At 33.4% G+C, this 24820-nt stretch overlaps 1 protein-coding gene across 1 annotated transcript in view; it reads right to left on the bottom strand.

The window, feature by feature from the left end:
- Nucleotides 1-24820, bottom strand: part of ADGRL3 (adhesion G protein-coupled receptor L3) — an 811898-nt gene that overhangs the window by 611558 nt on the left and 175520 nt on the right. The window contains 1 exon segment of the mRNA XM_021100590.1: nt 15108-15176. The gene's annotated coding sequence lies outside the window, so the exon portion shown is untranslated.

The following is a 24820-nucleotide window of genomic DNA, read 5'->3' as shown; positions in this document are numbered from 1 at the left end:
AAATGGAATTTTTGTGATGTTTTAAATATCAATAGACAAGAAAAAAGATAAAGTAATTTATTTCAATAAAAAAAATACAGAGTCCACATTGAATTGTGGTGCCATTTCCTGTCAATACCTTTGCAGAGGCTGATAATTCTCACCCTCTGATATCTATGAAGGGTCTGCTTAAATGGTTATTTTCAATCAATCAAAATCCAAACTTCAAGGGTAAAATCTCATTCTGTACATGGAACTTTAGGCTGATTTCATACTTAATAAATTACTTTATGACATTCGACTATTCCTTAATTTAAATTCTTAACATTTCACAAAGGACAATGACAAATTTTCAGGATTGTCCTTTCAGTGAAACATTGTTCAATGATTTTTTTCTTCTTTTTCAAGGCAAAATAAAATATACCAAAACTAACATCACTTTATTATTTCATCATTCAGAGTCTTGCCTGCTGAGTGTGATAAAGTCCTCTGAAATAATATGAAGAATGGTTCACTCCAGAGCTTTCAACAGTTCCAGATTTACTTACTTGTTCAAAATATGGTTCAGTATGGTTCTCCAGTGACTGATTTATTACTCATCCATTCTATTTCCACAACTATACACTCAAACCATCTTTGGAACAAAATATAGAAAAGAAGTAGACTCAGATTTAAGAAGCTCTCTTCTTCAATAAATGATTCTTAAGAGATAAGAGATTCAACATCTGGAGCCTGAAGAGACCAGTTACTACTTTCAAGTGTTTTACTGGAGTTTAGCAATTCCTGCAGTTACTTAAATTTTCCCAAGATGGGTATTCAGATGTGGCACTCAGGAAACATAAGACACAGAACAGGACTAGTCTCAACCTGTCATCTTAGAGACACCAGTGTTCCAGCTCTACAATACAATGAGGGAAGAAAAGCTGGTGGGGAAAGAGACAGGAAGTCCTAAAGATGCTGTGAAATTCACAATGCTCTGTAGGATTAAGGTGGTCTCTGAAGTAATTTTAAAATAGAAAACCTCCAGAGAGCATGTGCTTTCACATTTTCATAATCCCATGTTTGGCCCATTTCCCTTTGTATATCTTGAGTATTTTTGGTTTTTAATGCTGGCCAGACTCCAGGAATAGAGGGTAATTCTGCTTCAGTCACATCTGTCCTGTTCCTTAATTTCTCTTGTAAAGGTATTTGAAATTCAGAAAGTTCTGTGAGGAGAACAAGAATGCAAAATTGTTATGGGGGAAAACAACGAGGCTATATTAATATGCAAGAAAGAAAAAGTTTGTTGTTTAAAAAGCTAACTTTTATATAATTTTGTAACAATTGCTGAATGATGATGACTTTTCAAAATAATTGAAATCCTAGAAACTGCATTATTATTGTTGTTATATATTACTTTAAAGTTTTAACAAATTTCTATTGGAAACTAATTATGAAATATAAAACTTTTATTCTACTAAATCAGATTTCTATTCTTCTCAGTGAAGAGTGCTAATCTCTTCTTTGTAAGGTCAGTGAATTATTAAATAAATTTCATGAAAATATGTCTACTAGTACCTGGGATAATAGACACTTACTGGACAAATAAATCCTTTCCTTCTTTAGCTAGCAGAGCTATAGTAATTCACTTTGTAACTGACCCCAACTCAGACATGGTCTTCAATTCATGGTGAAGATGTGAATTTGAATGTGAGAACTATGAAAAAACATCAGTCAAAACATTGTATAAATATGCTATTAGTGTCAATTTATAATGTATTAGCTGAAAAATACACAATTACAGTCAATTTATAGTAGCTACATTATACATTAATACAACAATAAAAGTTTTCATCTTGGATGAGTTAAACTTGGATGTGACAGAGGAGTCAGTGACTGGGAAAACCAAAAGTATGTTGATTAGCCTTCATTTTTATCTTTTGTCAGACATCAAAGACCTTCCAATGAAAAAATACTCAAGTTCCAATGAGTTACGACGGCAATATCATTCCAATGTAAGTCAAAATAAGAAATCTTTCCTTCCAGATTAACCCAATAAATGTGTTTAAATGTAATTTGATATATACACATTCTTTAAAAAGTTTCAAAGTACCCAATTTTTACTGATGTGTGGCATTATCAAAGATAGTAAAAATGTTTTTTTTTTAAAAATACTTTAAAGACTATCATCATTAATGGCAGAAATGGGCCAGAAATTTGAGTTTGCATTTTAAATATATTAGAGATGAATATATTTAATGGGAAAAAATCTAATGTTATTTCATTAATTTAAACTTTGTTAGAAGTTTATTTTCTGCTACAATTGAAGTTAAAAGAATTTTGTCACTTCCTATCAAATGCCATGCAGGACTTGAGTGAAAGGCACACCATAAGTAGCACTGAACAAATGAATCCTTTCCTTCTTTAGCTAGCAGAGCTATAATAATTCACTTTGTAACTGATCCCAACTCAGACATGGTCTTCAATTTATTGTGAACGTAGTTTGGTGGAGATTCCATTATCCTTGTTTGTTTGCCAGCATTAGCACAAGGTGCTCTAAGAAGTTGGATAAAATAAAGTTTAGTATTACTCCTTCTAAACCAACATTTGAGCTATTTCCCTCCATGTCAATGTTTTCCAAATTATTTTGTATTAAATGTATTCCTTGGCATTCTACTCAAGTCCAGGCCAGATAAAATAACTTATCACTTGCTTATCGGTTACAGAAGGGTTGTGACTGGCTATTTTTTAATGAAAATTTTAATTTGTTGTGATAGTTTGCTGAATGGATTTAATAACCTATTATAACCCACATAATTTTATTATATTTATTGTATAGGATTAACCTAATAGTATGCTTTAACTGCAGCTAGAAAATAGTCCAGTTGAGAGAAAGAGCACCTGAAATAACATAGTAGAGCAAAGCTAAGTTGTTAGAAATGATTTGTATAAACTTTTGCTCGGGAATAACTTTTCAGAAGCTATATATTCAGCAAAGGAGTTTATAATATACTTTCTCTACTCTTTTCCTATTAGCAACTCTTTTCAAAGATAGTATCAGAGAGAATTATTTCTATAATATTTACTGAAACAGGTATAATGATAAGAAGCATTTATTTTATTTGGATTTACATATGCCAAGAATAAACATCAAACTTTCACTTTCAACTAATTATTGCTAGATTATCCCCAAAATGACAAATATTGCTAATTCAGTGCATTTAATCAGGGATGAAATTAAATTGAAATGAAAAAGAAATCCATTAAAAACTTCATTTGTGGAATAATTAATAACATCAAGGATTTCTTCACTCATGGCTGAAAACACTGAGACACAATATAACAAAAAGTGTTTGTCCACAAAATTCAGTTTCTTCATTCAAATTGACAATGGAGAGTTTACATGATTATACATGCATTACCACCAAGTTTTATAAGAATCTAACCATTCACAATTTTTGGCAACAAAGCCAGAAAACAACTGCTTGCTTCCATTACACTTGTAAGAGGCAATTTGAGAAGTTACTCCCCAGGAATTAAATTTTGTGGATAAACATTTTAGCTAATTGCATTATTGTTCTCAGAACACTGAAGGCAGCACTAAGCCAAACCAAGAAATCCAATTTCTTTCTTTCTTCTTAAGCAATTAAATTCTCTTCCACTAACACATTTTAGGACTCAAGAAAAAAATGCATATAACGTATATGAGATGGATTGGAAAGATTTAAAAGAAACTTTTATTTAAGTATAAAATTTATAATGTTTCAAAGAAGAAAAAATGTAGTCCTCCTGAGCTAAATAAGTTCTAAAGGGATATATTTCAAAGGTTTATGTAAAAATTCAGTGGAGAGAGTTCTGGATTTGAAACTGTATCAATGCTGAGAGCACTGGGGCTGGTGAACAGTTCACAGAACACCGTAGTAGTCACCAGCTCTAGCCCTCCACTTCATGTTTCTTATCTGAGGGCTTCATCCCACCTTAATACAACTCTCACGTTTCAAATAAATGGTACTCTTTGAAAAATATATATCATAAAATACCTGTATAATTAAGGTCTCTACTATAGATATATCTATATGTAACATAGAGTGTGTATGTATATATAAAATACATATGTGTATAATATATATATAAAAGCGATGTATATATCAATATTAAAATGACCTCTTAATATCTTCAGATTTCAAGTATCTTTACCTATCAATAGTACAATATAACCTTGTATAATTAGGTCTCTACTATATATATATATATACATATATATATATATATTAATATCCTGAAATTTCCTCAAGTATCTTTACCTATCACCCAGGAAAATTATATTCCCCCAAACAGAATATTTACTATTTTCTGATGAATACTCTTAGAATATCCATTCTCTTAGAATGTCTATTTTCTGTTCTCCAGGAGTAAAATCCTCACATGCGACCAATTCTGCAAAGCTTTCCTAAGCCCTTTGATTCAGAGTTAACTCCTCCCTTTTTCTCATGTGTCTATTATAGCACTTAGCACATTATAGTACAGCTAGTTCTACATATGTCTGTGTCCCCAGATGGACTTGTGATTTTCTCTCTGTCAAGACAACACCATCACTCCAGAACATAGCAGAGGTCTTATCCACACCAGGAACTAATATAATACGGACTAAATAATTTTTTGAAACAAATTAAAATCAATGTTTCAATCTTCACTCCTCTTCAAGATTTAAGATGACATTCTTTAGAATATGAACTCTGTTACTTAATGAAGTAGTATTAAAAATAATAAGAAATCTAAGTAGCATTTTTCATTAAGTAAATTTAATAACCAAAAATGATGTTTTTAATCAGTCTCCTTTTTTCCTGATTATATAAGCTTGAAATTGCTTAGGAAAAAAGCACATTTACTCTAGAAAAACATAAGAATTTATTGTGAAGCCTATGTTTCCTAATTAAGATGAGGCACTAATTCAATAAATTTTTATTGACCTCTGGAATTCTGAAAAATGTTACAATACAATTTTCAATAAAGATCTACAACACTGATGTTGAGCCTATCAATTTACTTTGACTCGTAAATACTTAATATAAAATCTAAAATTTTTCAAGTTAAATTTTGAAAAACAGAAGGAAATTAATGATTCTATAATAGTCAAGCTCCTAGAATACTTAGCAGATTTTTTCCAAGCACCAAAACTGTTTTTTAAAGTTATGAATAGTTTTAAAGTCTTTTAAAATGCACTGTATAGCCTTGCCTTCTAACAAAGTTTATGAAGTACACACACACACCCGAACTTTTTCTTCTCAATGACCCAAGATCACCACAGAATTGCACCATTCTTTTTTTTATGAGCAAGAAGGTCCTTTATGGATAATCTCATACCACCCTCACTAATTGGACAAATGAGAATACTACAATCCAGAGAGATTATATGATGTGCCCTGGGTCTCACAGCGAGTTAATGGCAAGACCAGGCCTAGAGGGAAGGTAACCTGATCCACAGTTATTCCTAATAGGAACCATGTTTGTAAAATGTGTATAATTCAAAGGCTCTTAGACACACAGGGAAACACTGCTCTGACATGTAATAGATCTACACTGCTACATGTACTAAAAATTTTATGACAATTTTCAGTGGTTATTTGGTTCCCATCCTTAATACACAGATTCGTGTTTAGTATTTTTACTTTTATAATTTTTAAACTTTTTATCTGGTGGGTCTTGAATGCTAGATCACCAAATTTGTCAGAACATATATAAACTATTTTCTCAATGAGAGTGTTTTATAAGTAAAAAAATGCTTTGGTTAGAATAAAATAACTAATACTGTATCCACTGTAGAAACAGTTAAGCTGTGGTTCCTGTGGTTAGTTGTCTGGGGATCATTTGCTAAGGAAAACAAGACACACTCCTAAAGAAAAGTGGAAAATACCACAGAAGGTAAAGTTATGAAAGCAGCATTTTCCACTTGGATGATATAACTTTTTTCTACTTAAATTCAGAGACCAATAAAAGCAGGTCTGCCCATAGTCAAGCTAGTATTAAAAACAACTTAACACTTGAAGATTAAAGGTTTTACACAACACAAATTTATATAAGAATTTCACATAAAATATAAATAAAATAGAAACAGGAACAAAATACAGCTAGAAGTACAAAACAGAAACAATAAAAAATTAATATATACACTTACCATGACCCAGCAATCCAACTCATGGGTATTTACTCTAAAGAAATAAAAAAAATTATTTGTACACACATGCACACACATACACACACCCCGCACATATGAATGCTGCTAGCAACTATATTTGCACCAAAAATTAAAAACAACCCAAATGGCTCCAACAAGGGGATGGATAAATGAACTGAGAGTTATTCACACAAAGGAACAGTGCCCAGCAATAAAGAGCAAATGAGTTCCTGACACCCCAAAACAAGGATGACTCTCATAGACATTATGATTCATGAAAAAAGTCAGTATCCAAGGGCCACTTGCTGTATTATTCATTTATATGGTATTCTGAAAAATCTAAAACTCTAGGCATAAAGAACAGAAGAGAGGCTGCTAGGGGTAAGAGGCACAGGCAGAAAATAACTACAAAAGGGCAACATAGAGGGTATTTCTCAGTGATAAAACTCTTTTGTATCCTACTTGCGGTGATAAAAACGCATTTCTATACAGGTCTTGAATCTCATAGAATTGCATGCAGAAAACAAGACAAGACGAATAACTATAAGTAGAGATAGATAGTCAGATAAAGAGACAGACGTATAATAGTTATGGTTGCATGGGTATACACATTAAAAAAAAAAAAAATCCCTCCAGTAATTACAATGGGGATTTTAAACATATGTGCTCAATAAAAATTTTTAAATGTATATACTCAATTAAAAATTATACAAATCCATCTCCTGCAGCAGGTAAATAAAATCAATAGACAATAATTAACAACTTTTAGTTTTTGGCTATGGCATAAAACCCTAATTATAAATATTTGCGGCCCAGAGCAGATCCCTCTATATTCAATGTACCATCCCTGATTCAGGCAGAAATGAGCAGTCTTTTTCGAGCCATCATAATATTTTCAGTGTCATAAATCTGAAGCAACACTGGATAATTTGAGAGAAAGAAGATCTGCTCTAGTACAAGGATCAGGACACAAAAATCTGTCCAGGACACTGCTAGTTCAGAGGTGACCCATAAAAATAAGAAATAATGGAAAATGAGCATCCAATCATCCCAACGGTTTAACTAGACTAGTACACTTCCCACAAACTCAAGTTCAATATTAGCAATTATGTCTGGAAAATAGCTGTGTATCCATTAACAGTTTATTCTCAACTAGCCTTTTTGTTCTATTTTTATGTACTAAGTTTAAAAAAATTTTCAGGTATTTTCAAATGAAAAAAAAAAAAAAAACACAAAAAAACAAAGGAGGTCTGGTTGCATTCCAATATTATACCAATCACTACCTTGTTTGCCAAAGCAGGCAGTCACAGGTGTTAAAATGGGCAGAGACGTCCTGCCAAAAATGAGATGAAGAGAAAACTTTGCTTGCTCTGACAATCTGTCTTATCACACCATTTCTGTAAAATTATTTTCTAATTTTGTTTTTATATTTTACTTTCATTTTAGGTATTCAGCACTTTTCTGAAATATGAATGTTTTAGGTTTAGGGTGATAAGTATGGTAAGTGATAAGCACCAGGCCACTACAAACAGAAATTGAAAGTTGTCACAACCATCAAAGATATTTTTAAGTGAAAAAGATTTTCTACCTTACATAGATTTTAATTTTTATTATTTAATGTTATTGAAGTACATAATTGATTTACAATGTTGTATTAATTTCTGGTGCACAGCAAAGTGATTCTACCATGTACACATATCCTTTCCCAAACAGGCTATCACAGAACATGGAGTAGGGTTCTCTGTGCTACACAGCAGGTCCCAGTTGACTATCCAGTCCATATACAGCAGTGTGCACATACCAAACCTAAACCCTCAATCCATCCCTCCTCCCCATTGGTAGCCATTAAGTTTGTTTTTGAAGTGAGTCTGTTTCTGTATCCCTACATAGATTGTAGCACACCATTCCCTAAATGGCAAGCTTTCGCTAGCTATTTAAAATATAGCATCTGAAAAGGATTACAGGAAGGAGGTATTTAGGTAAACTGACAGTTTATGGAAGTGAAATCCTCTGGAAAGATATTTTAACAATATGCATCAAAAGCTTTAAAAAGAGTCATAAATATAAACCCAATAATCCCACTGCTAAAAATCTATTCAAGGAAATAATCACTTAGGTATCAAAAAATTTATATTAATATGTGTTTAACTAAGTAGTATTTATTGGATTTTTTTTTCAGTGACCCAGGAGCTGGGTTTTGTTTTGTTTTTTTAAATTGAAGTGTAGTTGACTTACAATGTTGTTAAGTTCAAGTGTACAGCAAAGTGATTCTGTTTTACTACACATAATCTTATATATAAGTAAGAATTATTCATATATATATATGTGTGTGTGTGTATATATATATACACACACACACATTCTTATACATTTTTTTCAGATTCTTTTCCCTCATAGGTTTTTAGAAGATACTGAGTATAGTTGCCTGTGGGGTACAGTAGTAGGTCTTTGTTGATTATCTATTTTAAACATAGTAGTATGTACATGTTAATCCCAAACTCCTAATTTATCCTTCTCCCCCTTTTTCCCCTTTGGTAATCATAATTTTGTTTTCTATGTCTTGAGTCTATTTTCATTTTGAAAATAAGTTCATTTGCATCATTTTTTTAGATTCCACATATAAGTGATACTATCAGATATTTGTTTTTGGCTTACTTCACTTAGTATGGTAATATCTAGGTCAATCATGTTGCTTCAAATGGCATTACTTCATTACGTTTTATGGCTGAATAATGCTACATTTTACACACACACACACCACATCTTCTTTATCCATTCAGCATATAATCAAGATACATGCACCCCAATGTTCACAGCAGCACTATTTACAATATCCAAGACGTAGAAGCAATCTAAATATCCATCTCAGTAGTATCTATGATGAGTAAAGTAGAGTACAATGCCAGTAATAAGTACTTGCCAGTTTCTGAGGTGATGAAAATGTTTATGTATACTTATTTATTTAAAAAATAGCAAAGATTTTACACTAAAACATTAACCACGGCTTCATCTTGGTATAGGATTATATTAATAATCTTTCTAAGAAATATTTCTAAATTTTCCATAATGAGTCTACATTGATTTTATAATCTAAATTCTCATATTTTATATAATTAAATTTTAAGCTTTGATATTTTAAAACAAAAATTATATTCAATAATTGGTTATAACTCCTTAGCCTTCACATAACTCTATTAAAAACAGGCTCTTTTTTGTGTTGGGAAAGTATTATTGTTGTTTTGTATATACTACACTTGCTATTCCCACTTCACCACCCATCCTGTGGTTTAAATAGTGGCTGACAATTCTTGCTTTGCAAAACTGACTGGCAGCTATCACTCAAATGTTAGACTTATCTTCATGCAAATTTCCAAAGGTCACCATTTATGCATGTAAATTCTGAAGGGCACTAACTGTACAGATGACGGATTCTGACAGCCACTATATCTCCAAGAATGGAATAAGCGGGGATGACTGTCTGAATAATTAATGTGCTTTTACTCTGCCCATGGCCAGTTTTCACATCCTGCACTTTGTGACTATGGTTTTGAAATTAATTAGAAAATGTAATTTCATAGCAAACCAAAACACTCCTTTTTTTTTTCTTACTTTCTACAAACAAATGGGTAAAGAAGTGAGACAATTAATGGCCCTCAGTTTAGGTGCTGTATTTGGAGAGACCTAGAGATAAAAATTAACATCTAGCTCTGTTATTTCTGCAAAAAAAAAAAAAAAGCATGATTATTTCTATATACCAGTTTATCATTTTTGTAAATAAAAATAACCATACACACACACACACACACACACACACACACACACACAAAGAACTCTGCTCACTAAGGTTCAGTAAATGGTGCCACCATCCACGGGGTTAGCAGTTGCAAGCCTGAGACTTGTCCCACTGAGACTTCAACTCTTACTATTCAAATATAATCAGTCCCTAAGACTTGTAATTCATGCTCTCAGATGTGTTACTACCACCCAACCCCAGCTCTTTATTATACCTTACATGAGATATTGCAAATATTCCCCAGATAATCCTCCTGCCCCTAGTCACAGTCACCCACACTGCCTGCCTCAAGAATTAACTTTCTAACTGTTCAAATCCATGAGCAAGGCTAGTAGTATAATAATAATTTAAAAAAAAGACACATCAAGGTGGAAATTAAAAGGATGCTATAAAGAGGAAATATTTAAAATATTTTAACTAATGAAATGAGACAAACAGAATTCTGTGTGATGTGGTGTTATGTGATCTAGAGCAAAAATAAAACAGAAGAGGGCAGGGGGTACCCCCAGGCAGTTTCAATTTTAAGGAGGTTTTTCAAGGAAGGCTGCTATGAGAAGAGACTATCTGAAACCTAGGAAGAAAACCATGGGGTAACTTGGGAGGGTGGGACGGGAGAAGAACCAATAGCCTCTGAGTTCTTGGCTGAGGGGTCTCTTGTGTTCAGTCAATGGCAATGATGCCAAGGCAGTTGGAGTGCGGGGGAGGCTGAGGAGAGGACAAGGCAGTGCCAGCTGTACGGTGAAAACAGTGGAGCGCAGGAAGCAGGAGAATGTTATAATTCCCTCTCCAAGAAGGGACTGCAATTTGTTTGTTTTGTCTTGATTTTAGGTCCGCACCTGGGACATATGGAAATTCCCAGGCTAGGGGTCAAATCAGAGCTGCAGCTGCCAGCCTACACCACAGCCACACCAAAGCAGAATCAGAGCCACATTTGAAACCTACACCACAAGTTCACAGATCCTTAACCCACTGAGTGAGGCCAGGGATTGAACCGACGTCTTCATGGATGCTAGTCAGGTTTTTAACCTGCTGAGCCCCAACCAGAACTCCTGGGACTGTGATTTAGACCAAGGTGCTCAGTAATCAGACACATATGCTGATGAATATATAATGCAGGTGAAAGAAAATTCAAGCTTCACTCCAAGCATGTATGGCTAAGAAATTGCAAGGATGGAGTCATTAGCTAAAGCTTGTGTGAGCATGATGTTTTCAATTGGCTTTATTTTTCTGAAAACTATGATTTGATACTTGCGGATGAATCAATTCAAAGAGGTCACTTACTGTGTAAAACATATCTTCCCTTCAAGTTCAAAAATTATAGTTTACTCTAAAAATACTAAGTGCTTATAAGTGCTTAAATATGCCCCAGCTCTATTCTACATGATATGTGGTAGGTCATTTTGTCAGTCCCATGTTTCTACTAAGGAAACTGAAGCAGAGAGGAGACAGCGCATCTGAAGGTCATACAGCACATCTGTACTCAAAACTTGACCTTTCTAGTCAGCTTCCTCATAGATATTGTTTTGTTTTTGTTTTCTGTTTTTGAATTTTATTACTAAAGAAGAGTCTAGAGGTTCCCAGGGCTGACAGTGGTGGGAGAAGATAATCACAAAAGGGCACAAAAGAATATCTGGCCATCTTAATTTTGGTGCTACATTCCCATTTTTTATATGTCAAAATAGAATTGTACATTAAAAGAGTGTGGCTACTATTTGTAAATTATTTATAAATAAACCTGATTATAAATAATCTAGTAAATATCATGAAGTGATATATGTTGCAAATACTTCTATTTTGTCTAACAGAAAAACCTCTCATACTACATAATTTGTTCTACTACTTATTATTTTACTGGTTAAAATTATGTTTTTAATGTCATCTTCCAACAATATTTGCTGATAAAATAATACAATTTTATTTGTTGCCATATAATTTATCTTGTGTTATTCAAACATTTTTATCACAGCAGGAAGAACTAGGGTTTCTCCAATGATTTCATTCCTTCCCTTCAGGAAATCTCAAATAAGGCTTCTCAGCATTTATCATAAATTTTGTGAAAATGTGTAAATGACTAGATCGAGCGTGACTTTAAACATTGCTGAAAAACCCAGAAAGGCGTACATTTGTGTTCTTGATACTAAATTATTAAAAATCGTACTATTAATAATGCTGTGTATCATCAACTTATACCTTAAGACAGTATGTTCTTAGGAGAAGTTTAATCACTTAGGATATGCAATTATTCTCTTTTGGCTATCCTTAATAAATCTGAGTAGATGATCAGAATGTGTCATATAATTAGTCTGAAAATATCCCTTAATAGGAATAGAGAAAATGCTAGTTGTAGCAGTTTATCATTGACGCATGCATATATTAATCAAATAATCTTTATTTTGAAAATTTTATTTAAACTTCATAAAATCTATTGTATAAATGTGAGAACCAGTTTAGCTTGAAATTGATGATAATCCCACTTAGGGTACTTATCCAAACGGATGTAACATCAGGACACTAACATACTCAAATACAAATAGCATCATCAAAATCCAATGAGATACCATGTGACATCCTTTAGGATGGCTCTAATCAAAATGACTGCAATAACTTTTGGCAAGGATATGATGAAATTAGAATACTCATTCACTTTGGTGGGAATGCAAAATGATACAGCAGCCACTTTGGAAAGAGATTTGGAAGTTCCTCAAAAGGTAAAACACACAGTTACCAAATGACCCTGAATTCCACCCCAGGGATACGTCCAAGAGAAAAGAATACATATGTCTACACAGAAACAGGGATATAAATGTTATAGCACCATTATTCATAATAGCCAAAAGTATGAAAAAATTCAATGTCTATCATATGATAAACGGATAGGCAAAATGTGATATTAGTAGTATTATTCACTAAATCCTGATTTACGCAACAGGGGTGAAACTTGAAAACATACAAAAATACTGCATGACTCCATTTATCTGGTAAATCCACAGCAGTGGGAGGTATATTTGTGGTTGTCAGGGATGGGGTGAGGGAGGTACGAGGAGGTACTGCTCAAGAGGGTACGATTTCTTTTAGGAATGAGAAAAAATTGCTAAATTAGATAGAAATGATAGTTCCATGACTTTGTTAATGTACTAAAAACCAATAAATTGGATATTTTTAAAGCATGAATTTATGGTATATGAATTATATCTCAATTAAAAAGCAAGGAAGTAAACATCATCAATCATTTAATACCGTAAAAATACCTATAATTTTCCAAAAGCTTCATATGTGGGGGCCAGTAACAGTCATTACATAAAATATCTTAAGGTTTTCATCCTTTCTAATATTTCTTAAAGAACATTCGCATCAGGGGAGGTTCCAAAATTTCTTCTCTCAACCCGTAAGCCCTCTAGAGACAGCTAAGCTAGAAAATTCAGCTTTCGTCCGGTAAAATTGGTATGTTATGTGGGCTGCTCCAAATCGACCTTTCTAGACTCATCTCTTAACACTGTCCTACCATGTGACAGCCACACCAGAAGTATCAACACTTTAATGGCATGTCTTTCTGCCCCTTTATGCAGGCTTTCACAAGTTATTCTATTGGCTGCCATACATGCCTGAATCCACAACCCCCAAAGGGAATTTCACAGCCTCAATGAAGGTTTAAAGAGTCTCTAGCAAAAGTGAGCTGCTTCCAACATTGTTTCCTTCACAGTTTGCCATTGACCTTTTAAAATTTTTTTGGCCACCTCCAAGGCATATGGAAGTTTCTGAGCCAGGGATCAAACCTGTGCCACAGAAGCAACCCAAGCCACTCCAATGAAAATGCCAGATCCTTAACCTACCCTGCTATGCCACAAGGGAAAATCAACTCTTTTAAAATATATACTATATTTTCTACAGAGCTTCATATCTTTCCTAACGGCATTGAATTTCTCAGAAGCAAGCACATCCAAGTTTCATTGGGATTAATTGTTTTTAAAAAAGACTGAATCAGCCTGTTTTTATATTTATTTATTTCACTAAGTACCAAAAAACCCATTTCAATCAAGTCTATAAAGGAATGTCTGTAAAATTGCCAATGTATAGATAAGCTAGCATATACAAATAAAGCAGAGTCAATCATATCTATTGTGGAAAGAGGGATAATATCATTTGTTTGTATTTGTAAATGAGTGTGCAGAAAGAAAGCAGTGACAAATAATTAAAACCAAAATACCTAAAAGAAAGAATATTAAGGGGAAATTTGAGTACCTACAAAGGGAAGTAAAATGTTTTAATAGTCAAGTCATTCGGTATTCTTACAGTAAAAAGAAAAATGCAAAACCTTTGCCAAGTTTATATAACACATACCAATTATATCAACAATTTGAAATCAAATGATTATGAATTATTTTAATATAAAGAAAAATAAGTTAACATGTCTACATTTAAACTGTAGGTATATAATAAACTACATTCTAGAGATTACAAATATCACTTTAAGAAAATTAACTTCAATAATTTCAAGAAGAAAAAATTCTAATTTTACTGATAACTCATTAATATAAAGCCCTTTTTTCCCTTCAAATAGTTTGCTGAAGAAGATGGAAGTATGTGTACTGGCCTAAGTTATACTCCTTGAAGTCTTATGTTTTACTGCATAAATATATTTGTGATAAATAAAAACATTACTTTTAAAAAGAATTTGCTTTATATTAATCAGCTTGGTCTATAAAGTGCACATATTTTATTTCCTAATATTCACAGTCACTGTCATGGGTATGTAATTGAGAACAAATGGAATAAAATAAACAAAATTAATTTAGTCAATTGTGTTATATACATGTACTAATATTTAAAAAATCTAAATAGTTATTCCATACTAGTGAAGACAGTAAAATAATGATGTGAGTTTTGAAAGAGGTAAAAAGCTCCTAAAATTATTTTTAGAACCCATTTTATTTTTCATACAGCTAGAGTATATTTCCTTATAACGCCAAATACTTTGAAGTATATTATTTACATATTTGTTCAAAACAAATGTCAATTTATTTTCTAAAAATACGTAAAATTTCATTTCAGTAACTCATTAAGTAATAAGCTGAATTTTCAAGATGATACTCATTACAGCATGTACTGATTTGAATATAAATATATTAAGTATACTTTGAAATTACTAACAATTATGGTTGGCAACAATAATCTAATAATTACCTTAATTTGCTCTTCAGTTGTTAAAAATCCATGTTTTTTTCCTCCGATATATCGAACATTTAAACATTTCTGTAAAAAAAAATTAATTAGATGATTAAAAAACATAGACTTAATTTTATGGTTTTATAGTTGTAGGACTATTTGAGTAGACTCATGTATTTATTATTGCCTGTCAAGAGTATTTTCCACTCTCAACATTTGGAGCATAGCAACAGAAATGAATAAAAATGGAATTCAATTTACGTGAGACCTATCTTACTACTCCAGCTAATATACTATAAATGTTCACTGAGAAAAGTTAATGAATTTGATAGTCATGAAATTTAAATATTGTCCTAATTAGCACATTTTTAAAATAAATTCAGAGATTTCTAAGAAATTTTCTCATTTCTGTCAACAGACCTTTCTAGTTAAGATTTTGGGATATGTTTAATCACTTTCATTACTAGAACTGTTGTAGTAAAAAAAAAAGTGGGGCAAAACTTTAGCATGTCTCACTACTTTATCATACATAAACAAAAAATGACCATGCTCTGAGTTTTTATGAATAAATATACAGACTGTGATTACAAGTTAAAAAATTTAGATTCTAAAAATATTAGAAAGGATTAAATGATAATACGGGAGTTTACTCAAATGTTGGATTGACAAGCGTTGTTTTACCTTAATTTTCTGTAAATTGCCATAATATTTCATATTTCTGTTGTTACTGAACTAATATCAATACATCAAACATTTTACCAATAAAGGAATAATGTAAAATGTATAAATAAAAATAAGTTGTTTTTTGTTTTGTCTTTTTGTCTTTTTAGGGCTGCACCTACGGCATATGGAGGTTCCCAGGCTCGGGGTCTAATCGGAGCTGTTGCTGCCAGCCTACACCAGAGCCACAGCAATGCGGGATTCAAGCCGTGTCTGTGACCTACACCATAGCTCACAGCAATACTGGATCCTTAACCCACTGAGCAAGGCCAGGGATCAAACCCGCAACCTCATGGTTCCTAGTCGGATTCATTAACCACTGTGCCATGACGGGAACTCCTAAAAATAAGTTTTAAAGAGGAGTTGATGTCCTTCAAAGTATTTTCTTTGGGGTTTCAGTGTTTTCTAAGTGTTCTGCAACCAGTCATATTAAATTTTGAACTTTCCAGTAAGCCCATTTAATGCTTTATACAAGCATCACCTGCATTAATTATTATGCTACTTAGTATTTATTATGCTACTGGTAATATTATGCTATTAGCAGAAGGTTAAGTAATTGGCTATGTGCCAAAACTATGACAAAATCTAATATCTATTCTAGAATCTTGTCTCTCAAATGGAAAAGGAGTTAGATATAGGCAGAGAGTAATTTGCATAAAACTAAAGTTGAGTTCTAAAATCACTATTGATTACCATCAGATATGTATGAAAACAAATTATTGGAAAAGCATTCACTAGTAGAGCATTACATTTTGAGGATTTTGAAATATTAAAGCAATGGAACACACTGTATTTTTTCTAGTGAGTGTCTCTACTGGGCCAATTAATGAGGTTTTGTACCACAAGAGCAATCTAAGTGCATATCTGAATAGCATATTTGACCATTTAAACAGGCAACTGAAAGCAAGATTTTAATCAAATTCTTGAATTTCTCTGCACAACTATTCTTTCAACAAATCAAATATGTTCCTTTAAAAATTATTGGCTAAAATACCAATAAAGTATTTTCTCTGTTTTTTGAAGAAAAAGCAGGCCACATCTTATAAAAATGCTACATAGCTGAACAATCATGAGTGATGACAGCACAGGTTGTCCTCCAAATATTCTCTCACCCTTCGTATATTTTCCCCCCATTTAGGAAATACATCCAACAATCCAAACATGACTTATTCCACAGTGCTTTTCCAGCTGGCATCAGAACGGCTCCACCAGACCCAGAACCAGGCAGATATCCTCCTGCTCCTTTACCTCTTTGTGCATTCTTCTAGTTTGTTGAACCCTACACTGTAATGTGGACTGATTGAGACCATGGACTGTGACTACTTCTTCAATTTCTAGTACCCCTTCCTAAAGAACAAATCATCTAACGGGGTCTGAAAAATGCTGACTAGGTAAACAAAATATTAATTGTTTTTTAGGTAACAAAAAAAAATGAAAATTATTTATCGGAAATTGTCTGTATTGACCTCACATGAATTGAGACCAAGAACAAAAGCACACCATCACACATCTTTGATTTTGTTTGCATGACTATCTTTACAGGTCATTTCTCTATGTATCCAGAAGACCAGAGATTTTCTAATTGGCAGTTTGGCTCTTCACCGTGTCAGTGCACAGTATACAATCAGTGTACAGTCACTTAACAGCACATCAGAGAAAGAGCAAGCACACATGGGGTTCCTTAACCTCCTAAGAGGAAGAAGGCCAGGTCCCAGATAAAACACAGGACAGGAAAAGAGGAGCAGACAGGTGAAAGGAATATAAAAGAAAGCAGAAAGGGGAAAGAAAACGTGTCAATATCAATACTGCTCTATCAGGATAAAGTAATAAGGAGAATTCCTCTCCTAATTACTAAATTTGCCTAAAAGAGCTATTAGAATTATTTTTGAGCAATGTGATGACACTGAAGGAAAGCACTCATGGAGGATATAAAGATTTGGTAGGTATATATTTTCATGTTTTCACTACTGGAAATAATATAAAAAGCAATCAGTAGCAATTATTGCAGTTCATTCTAGATTTCAAGAATTAGATGAAAATACTTTGGTTAGAATACTAGATTATTTTAACTAAAAATTAATCTACATTTTGGATAAAATATAAATACATATAAAAGATATCAAATGGAAAATAATAAAACAATGTTTGATTCTCCAATCTAAAAATATATATATATATAAAGATAAATGCTCAAGGTAAATTTTCTAATCCTGAGATGGCAAGGTTTAAAAACAGAGCAACTTTTCATTCATTTACTCAGTAATTACATATTTCCTACCTGTAAAGACATTGTTCTAAGTACTGTGCATTCAAGAATGAGTCAAACAGACAAAAATATTACTTAACAGAGTTTACACTTACAGTCTCAATGGAGAAAAAGAACAGAATGAGAAAAATAGAGAAAGAAAAAAAGAGAAAGTTTGACTTTCTTTCCTAAGACTTTTACAAAAATATTTAACAAGTTTAAATACTTCATTTCTAACACTATATATTCTCATTTAACTTAAAAATATTTTAAGAGCTTTAGTATTTTTTATACTCAACCTTTATAAAAGTCTTCCCGGTTTGGTACTAATGTTATCTTCTTTATTTTTCAAATAAGTATTCTGAGACACTGAGTGGTGAAGTCAGAATATGAATACAAGTAGTCCAAATTCAGAATCTGTACACCTCAAACAGCATTATACTGGTTATTACCATCCATAAATGCTAAGGATGTTTATAATGGAAGAAAGAAAATAAGCTTCCTTAAATGAATTTTTCAGGAAATCATCATCTCAAAATTTTTAAACACTAATGAGTATTAGAAAGCACCTTCACATTCTGACATTTGAGAGAGATCCCACAAAATCCCAGTAAAATTAGTCTGGAATTAAGATGAAAAGACATTTTATTGTCTTTGTCTGTGTGACATTAATTCCAAAAGTATTTCACATCTCCTACTCAGACTGTCCAGGAAAGGTTCATGAAGCCATACAGAAGTGATACATACAAACATATTTTTAAAAGTTCATTTGGGAGCGGGGATCAAGCTGACAGAGAAATAAGACGTGGTGCTCACCTCTCTCTCTCTCTCTCTCTCTCTCTCTTTCTCACACACACACACACACCACACACACACACACACACAAACTATCTACATGTAGAACATTCCACACACAACATCTACTGAATGCTGACAGAAGATCTTAAATCTCCAAAAAGGGCCATAAACCCTCCATGTAACTGTGTTGAACAAAAGGGGGGAAAAAGAGAGAGAGGAAAAAGGAATCAGGACAGGACTAGCAATCCTGAAAGGGAGATGTAAAAGAGGAAAGGAATCCATAACCTGGGAAGCCACCTGACAGGGAGATCAGCCAAGACAGAGGGACCTCAAAGCCTCAGAGAAAAGAGCAGCAGTCAGACTAAGGAGGGTGACACAGAGAGAGAATCACACAAACCATTGGTACCACTTCTCAGGACACTACAGCCTGAGACTCTTGGATGGGGGCTGGGTGATGAGACTCAGGTTCTAGAGGTCAGTTCCAAGAGAGGACAAGGGTTGGCTGTGTGGAGATAACCTGAGGAAGCTGTGCACCAAGGGCTGGGGAGTGGATCGCCATAGCCGAGGGAACCTGGAGGAGGGAACCTGGAGGCGGTATGGGCCCTCAGGAGAAACAAGGCACAATTGTTGGGGAGGGCAAGAGGAAGAGGGAGGGACCACCATAGGAATATCTTTCTCTGCGCAAGCATGGATTCTCAGATAGGGGCTATGGGCGGTGAGGAAATAACCCAACCAAAAAAAGAAGGGAACAAAGGAGAAACCTAGAATTAAACCTAAGTTTAAAATGGCAATAAATACATATTTATCAATAATTGCCTTAAATGTCAATGGACTGAATGCTCCATTCAAAAGACATAGAATGGGAGACTGGATAAAAAAAAGGAAGAGCCTACAATATGCTGCCTATAAGAGACTCACCTTAAAGCAAAGGACACATAGAAAAACATATTCCATGTGAATGGAAAACACAAGCAGGAGTTGCAATTCTCATATCAGACAAAATAGACTTTAAAACAAAGGCCCTAAAGAAAGACAAAGAAGGAAACTATTTAATGATAAAAAGATCCATTCAAGAGGAGGATATTACACTCATTAATACATATGCCCTTAACATAGGAGCACCCAAATACATAGAGCAAATACTAACAGACATAAAAGGATAATTTGATGGCAATACAGTAATAGTGACAGCTTTAACACCCCACTCACATCAAAGGACAGATCCTCTAGACAGAAAGTCAATAATTAAACAGAGACCCTAAATGACACAATAAGAAAATTAGAATTAATTGACATTTTCAGGATATAACATCCAAAAAAATCAGAATGTACATTCTTTTCAAGTTCACATGGAACATTCTCAAGGACAGACCACATACTGGGGCACAAAATGAACCTCAACAAATTTAAGAGTATAGAATTATTTCAAGCATCCTCTCTAACCAGAACACCATAAAACTAGAACTCAACCACCAGAAAAGACATGAGAAAAAACTGACTACATGGAGACTAAATATCATGCTACTAAAAAACCAATGGGTCAATGAGGAAATTGACAGGGAAATTAAAAAATACCTGGAGACAAATGATAATGAAAACAAAACTATTCAAATCTATGGGATGCTACAAAAGCAATACTTAGAGGGAACTTCACAGCAATACAGGCCTTCTGCAAAAAAGAAGAAAAATCTCAAATCAACAACTTAACCTACCACTCGAAACAATTAGAAAAATATGAAAAAAAAAAAACTTAAAGTGAGCAGAAGTTAAGAAATCATGAAGATCAGAGAGGAAATCAGTAAGATAGAGATATAGAAAAAAATCAATAAAACCAAGACCTGGTACTTTGAAAGGGTAAACAAAATTGACAAACCTCTGGCCAGATTAACCAAGAAGAGGAGAGAAAGAACCCAAATAAACAACATAAGAAATGAAAAAAGAGAAATCTCAATGGATACTGCAGAAATACAAAACAAACCAAAAAAGAAGATAATACTATGAACAATTATATGCCAACAAATTTGACAAACTAGAGAATGGACAACTTTCTAAAGACATATAGCCTGCCAAAACTGAATCAAGAAGAAACAGATCAACAGTACAGACTGATCACAAGAAATGAAACTATGTCATAAAAACATTTCCTACAAAGTCCAGAACCAGACGCTATCACAGGCAAATTCTACCAAACATACAAAGAAGAGCTTATACCCATGCTTCTTAAACTTTCCCAAAATACTGAAGAAGGAACATTCCCAAAGACATTCTATCAAGCCACCACACCCTAATACCAAGACCAGATAAAGATACTACCAAAAAAGAAAATCACAGGTCAATATTTTTGATGAAAATGGACACAAAAATTCTCAACAAAACTTCAGCCAAACAAATCCAACAACATAAAAAAGATCACATACCACGACCAAGATGGATTCATCCTAAGTACACAAGGACAGTCCAACATAGGCAAATCAATCAAAGTCATACACTACATTAGCAAAAGAAAATCCAAAAACACTATCATCTCAATAGATGCAGAAAAAACATTTGACAAAATGCAACAACCATTCATGAAAAAGCTCTTATCAAAGTGGGTATAGAGGGAACATACTTTAACATAATAAAAGCCATTTACAACAAACCCACAGCAAATATAACACTCAATGGAGAAAAGCTGAAAGCCTTCCCATGAAAATCTGGAACAAGACAAGAATGCCCACTCTCACTACTTTTATTCAACATAGTATTGGAAGTCCTAGCCACAGCAATCAGACAAACAAAAGAAATAAAAGGTATTCAAAATGGAAGACAAGAGGTAAAATTGTCACTCTATGCAGAGGACATGAAACTATATATAGAAAATCTTAAGGACTCCACACAAAAGCTGCTCGAACTGATCAATGAATTCAGCAATGTAGCAGGATACAAGATCAACATTCAGAAATCAATTGCATTTCTGTATACTAACAATAAATGTTAGAAAAGGAATATAAAAATACAATACCTTTTTAAATCACACACACAAAAAATTAAATACCTAGGAATAAACTCAGCCAAGGAGGTGAAAAATTTACATGCTGAGAACTATAAAACATTAATCAAAGAAATTAGAGAGGAATCAAATGAACAGAAAAATGTCCATGCTCCTGGGTTGGAAAAATTAATGTCATTAAAACGGCCATACTGCCCAAAGCAATCTACAGATTCAGTGCAATCCCTATCAAATTATCCATGACATTTTTTCACAGAACTAGAAAGAACAATCTAAAACTTCATATAGAATCACAAAATACCCAGAATTGCCAAAGCAATCCTGGGGGGGAAAAAACCAAGCAGGAGGCATAACTCTCCCAGACTTCATACAATATTACTAAGCTATAGTATTCAGGACAGTGTTGTACTGATAGAACAACAGACAAACAGACCAATGGAACAGAATAGAGAACCCAGAAATAACTCAGACACTTATGGTCAATTGATCTCCAACAAAGGAGAGAAGAATATAAAATGAGAAAATGATAGTCTCTTCAGTAAGAGATGCTGGGAAAACCGAACAGCTGCATGTATATCAATGAAAGTAGAACACCCCCTCACCATGCACAAAAATAAACTCAAAATGGCTTAAAGACTTAAACATAGGGAAAGACGCCATCAAACTCCTAGAAGAGAACATGGGCAAAACATTCTCTGACTTCAAAATTGCAAGGCAATAGATATAAAAACTAAACTAAGCCAGTGGGACCTAATCAAACTGACAAGCTATTGCACAGCAAAAGAAGCTGTGTAAAGGAAAAGACAAACCACAGAATGGGATAAAATTGTTTCAAAGGATGCAACCAATAAGGGCTTAATCTCCAAAATATACAAAAACTCATATAACTCAATAGCAAAAAACAAAAAAAAAAAAACAAAACAACAACCCAACTGAAAAATGGGCAGAAGACCTGAACTGACATTTCTCCAAAGAAGACATACAGATGGCCAACAGGCACATGAAAAAATGCTTAATACACTAATTATTAGAGAAATGCAAATCAACACTACAATGAGGTACCACCTCACACTGATCAGAATGGCCATCATTAGTGAGACTACAAATAACAAGTGCTGGTGAGGGTATGGAGAAAAGAGAACACTCCTACACTGTTGGTGGGAAAGTAAATTAGTTCAACCACTATGGAAAACAGTGTGGAGGTATCTCAGAAAACTAAATATAGAACAACCATTTGATCAGCAATCCCACTCCTGGGCCTATATCCAGACAAAACCTATATCATTCAAAAAATACATGCACCCTTATATCCATTGCAGCACTATTCACAATAGCCAAGACATGGAAAAAAACAAAATGCCCATCGACAGATGAAAGGATTAAGAAGATACGGTCAGTACATACACACAATGGAATACTACTCAGCCATAAAAAAGAACAAAATAATGCCATTTGTAGTAACATGGAAGGAACTAGAGATTCTCATACTAAGTTAAGTAATGTCAGGAAGAAAAAGACAAATACCATATGATATTACTTATATGGTTAATATAATATACAGCACAAATGAACCTATCTACAGAAAAGAAACAAACTCATGGACATGGAGAACAAAGTTGTTGTTGCCAAGGTTGGGGGTGGACTGAGAGTTTGGGGTTAGTAGTTGCAAACTATTGCACTTGGAGTGGATAAGCAAGGAGATCCTGCTGAATAGCATAGGGAGCTATATCTAATCACTTGTGATGGAACATGATGGAGGGTAATGTGAGAGAAAGAATGTACATATATGTATAACTTGGTCACCATGTTGTACAGTAGGAAAAATTGTATTGGGGAAATAACAATTAAAAAAAAAGAAAAAAGAAAAAAAATTTTTAAAAATTTAAAAAAGAAAACAACAACAACAAAAAAATTTTTAAAGATAATTTGGGTGTCATTTAATAGATAGTCTATAGCCTAAAATGACAGTGATATTTTTAAAAGATCAACGAGATTTGCTATTTTTAAAAAATAAAATCAAGCAAAGAAATTGTTATACAGCAGCTATTTTGTCTATGAGAGTTAGTCCTTAATCATTTTTAATTAAGTAAATAAATATTGGGTGTTACAATTTATTATCTGTAAAAGGAAGTATATGGCCTTCATATCTACCTTTTCAAATTATGAGGAAGTTAAGAAAATGAAACAAAGATGTATAAATAGATACATTAATAGCATTTCTGACATTCTAGTACCTTATCTTCTACTAACCCTTCAAGTGCTGCCTCTTTATTCATGATATCCAAGTCACTTCTCCAAGCACCCCCTTTCATTATCTCAATTTACTAGTCTATGAGTTACCTTCAAATACTTTTTACTTTATTTCCTTATTGATAACCATCATGTGATTCTCTCTGTAGAGTGTTCAGATTTGTTTGTGATCTCTATTTACAATAACATAATCATCACAATCATGTGCAGAAAGCAGAGAGGAATTATTCCTATGTTACAGATAAGAAAGCTGCAACTCATAAAGATTATCATGGTTATCAAGCAAATAGTGCCAAGATAAGAATCCAAAGCATTTGACACTTAGTTTTGCCACCTGCTACTACATGATGTCATTACTGGCCCACACCTGCCACATTGCAACAACACCTTGGTATTCTTACAGACCATTCTATTGCCTCTTACTCTTCTACCTTGCAAATAATTGCCCAAATAATCTGAGATCTCATTTTCCTCCTGATGGATTTCTGCTAATTAAAAAAACAAACAAACAAACAAACAAAAAAAAAACACTCTATTGCTTTCCAGAGGCTCTATACTGCTTTCCATAGAGGGTATATTGGCTTCTTAGATTACTGTGGATAGAGTAGCTTGTTGACATAAATCCACACTACAAGAATGTCCACTCACTACACTTCTCTACATGTACGCCCTGAACACCATGTTAATATTGTGTCAAATTCTTATCTTCACAAGAAATTCACTTCA

Source organism: Sus scrofa, chromosome 8 (genome assembly GCF_000003025.6).
Source record: "Sus scrofa isolate TJ Tabasco breed Duroc chromosome 8, Sscrofa11.1, whole genome shotgun sequence".
NCBI classification, from domain to species: domain Eukaryota; kingdom Metazoa; phylum Chordata; class Mammalia; order Artiodactyla; family Suidae; genus Sus; species Sus scrofa.
This window is presented reverse-complemented; position numbering and strand designations above follow the sequence as displayed.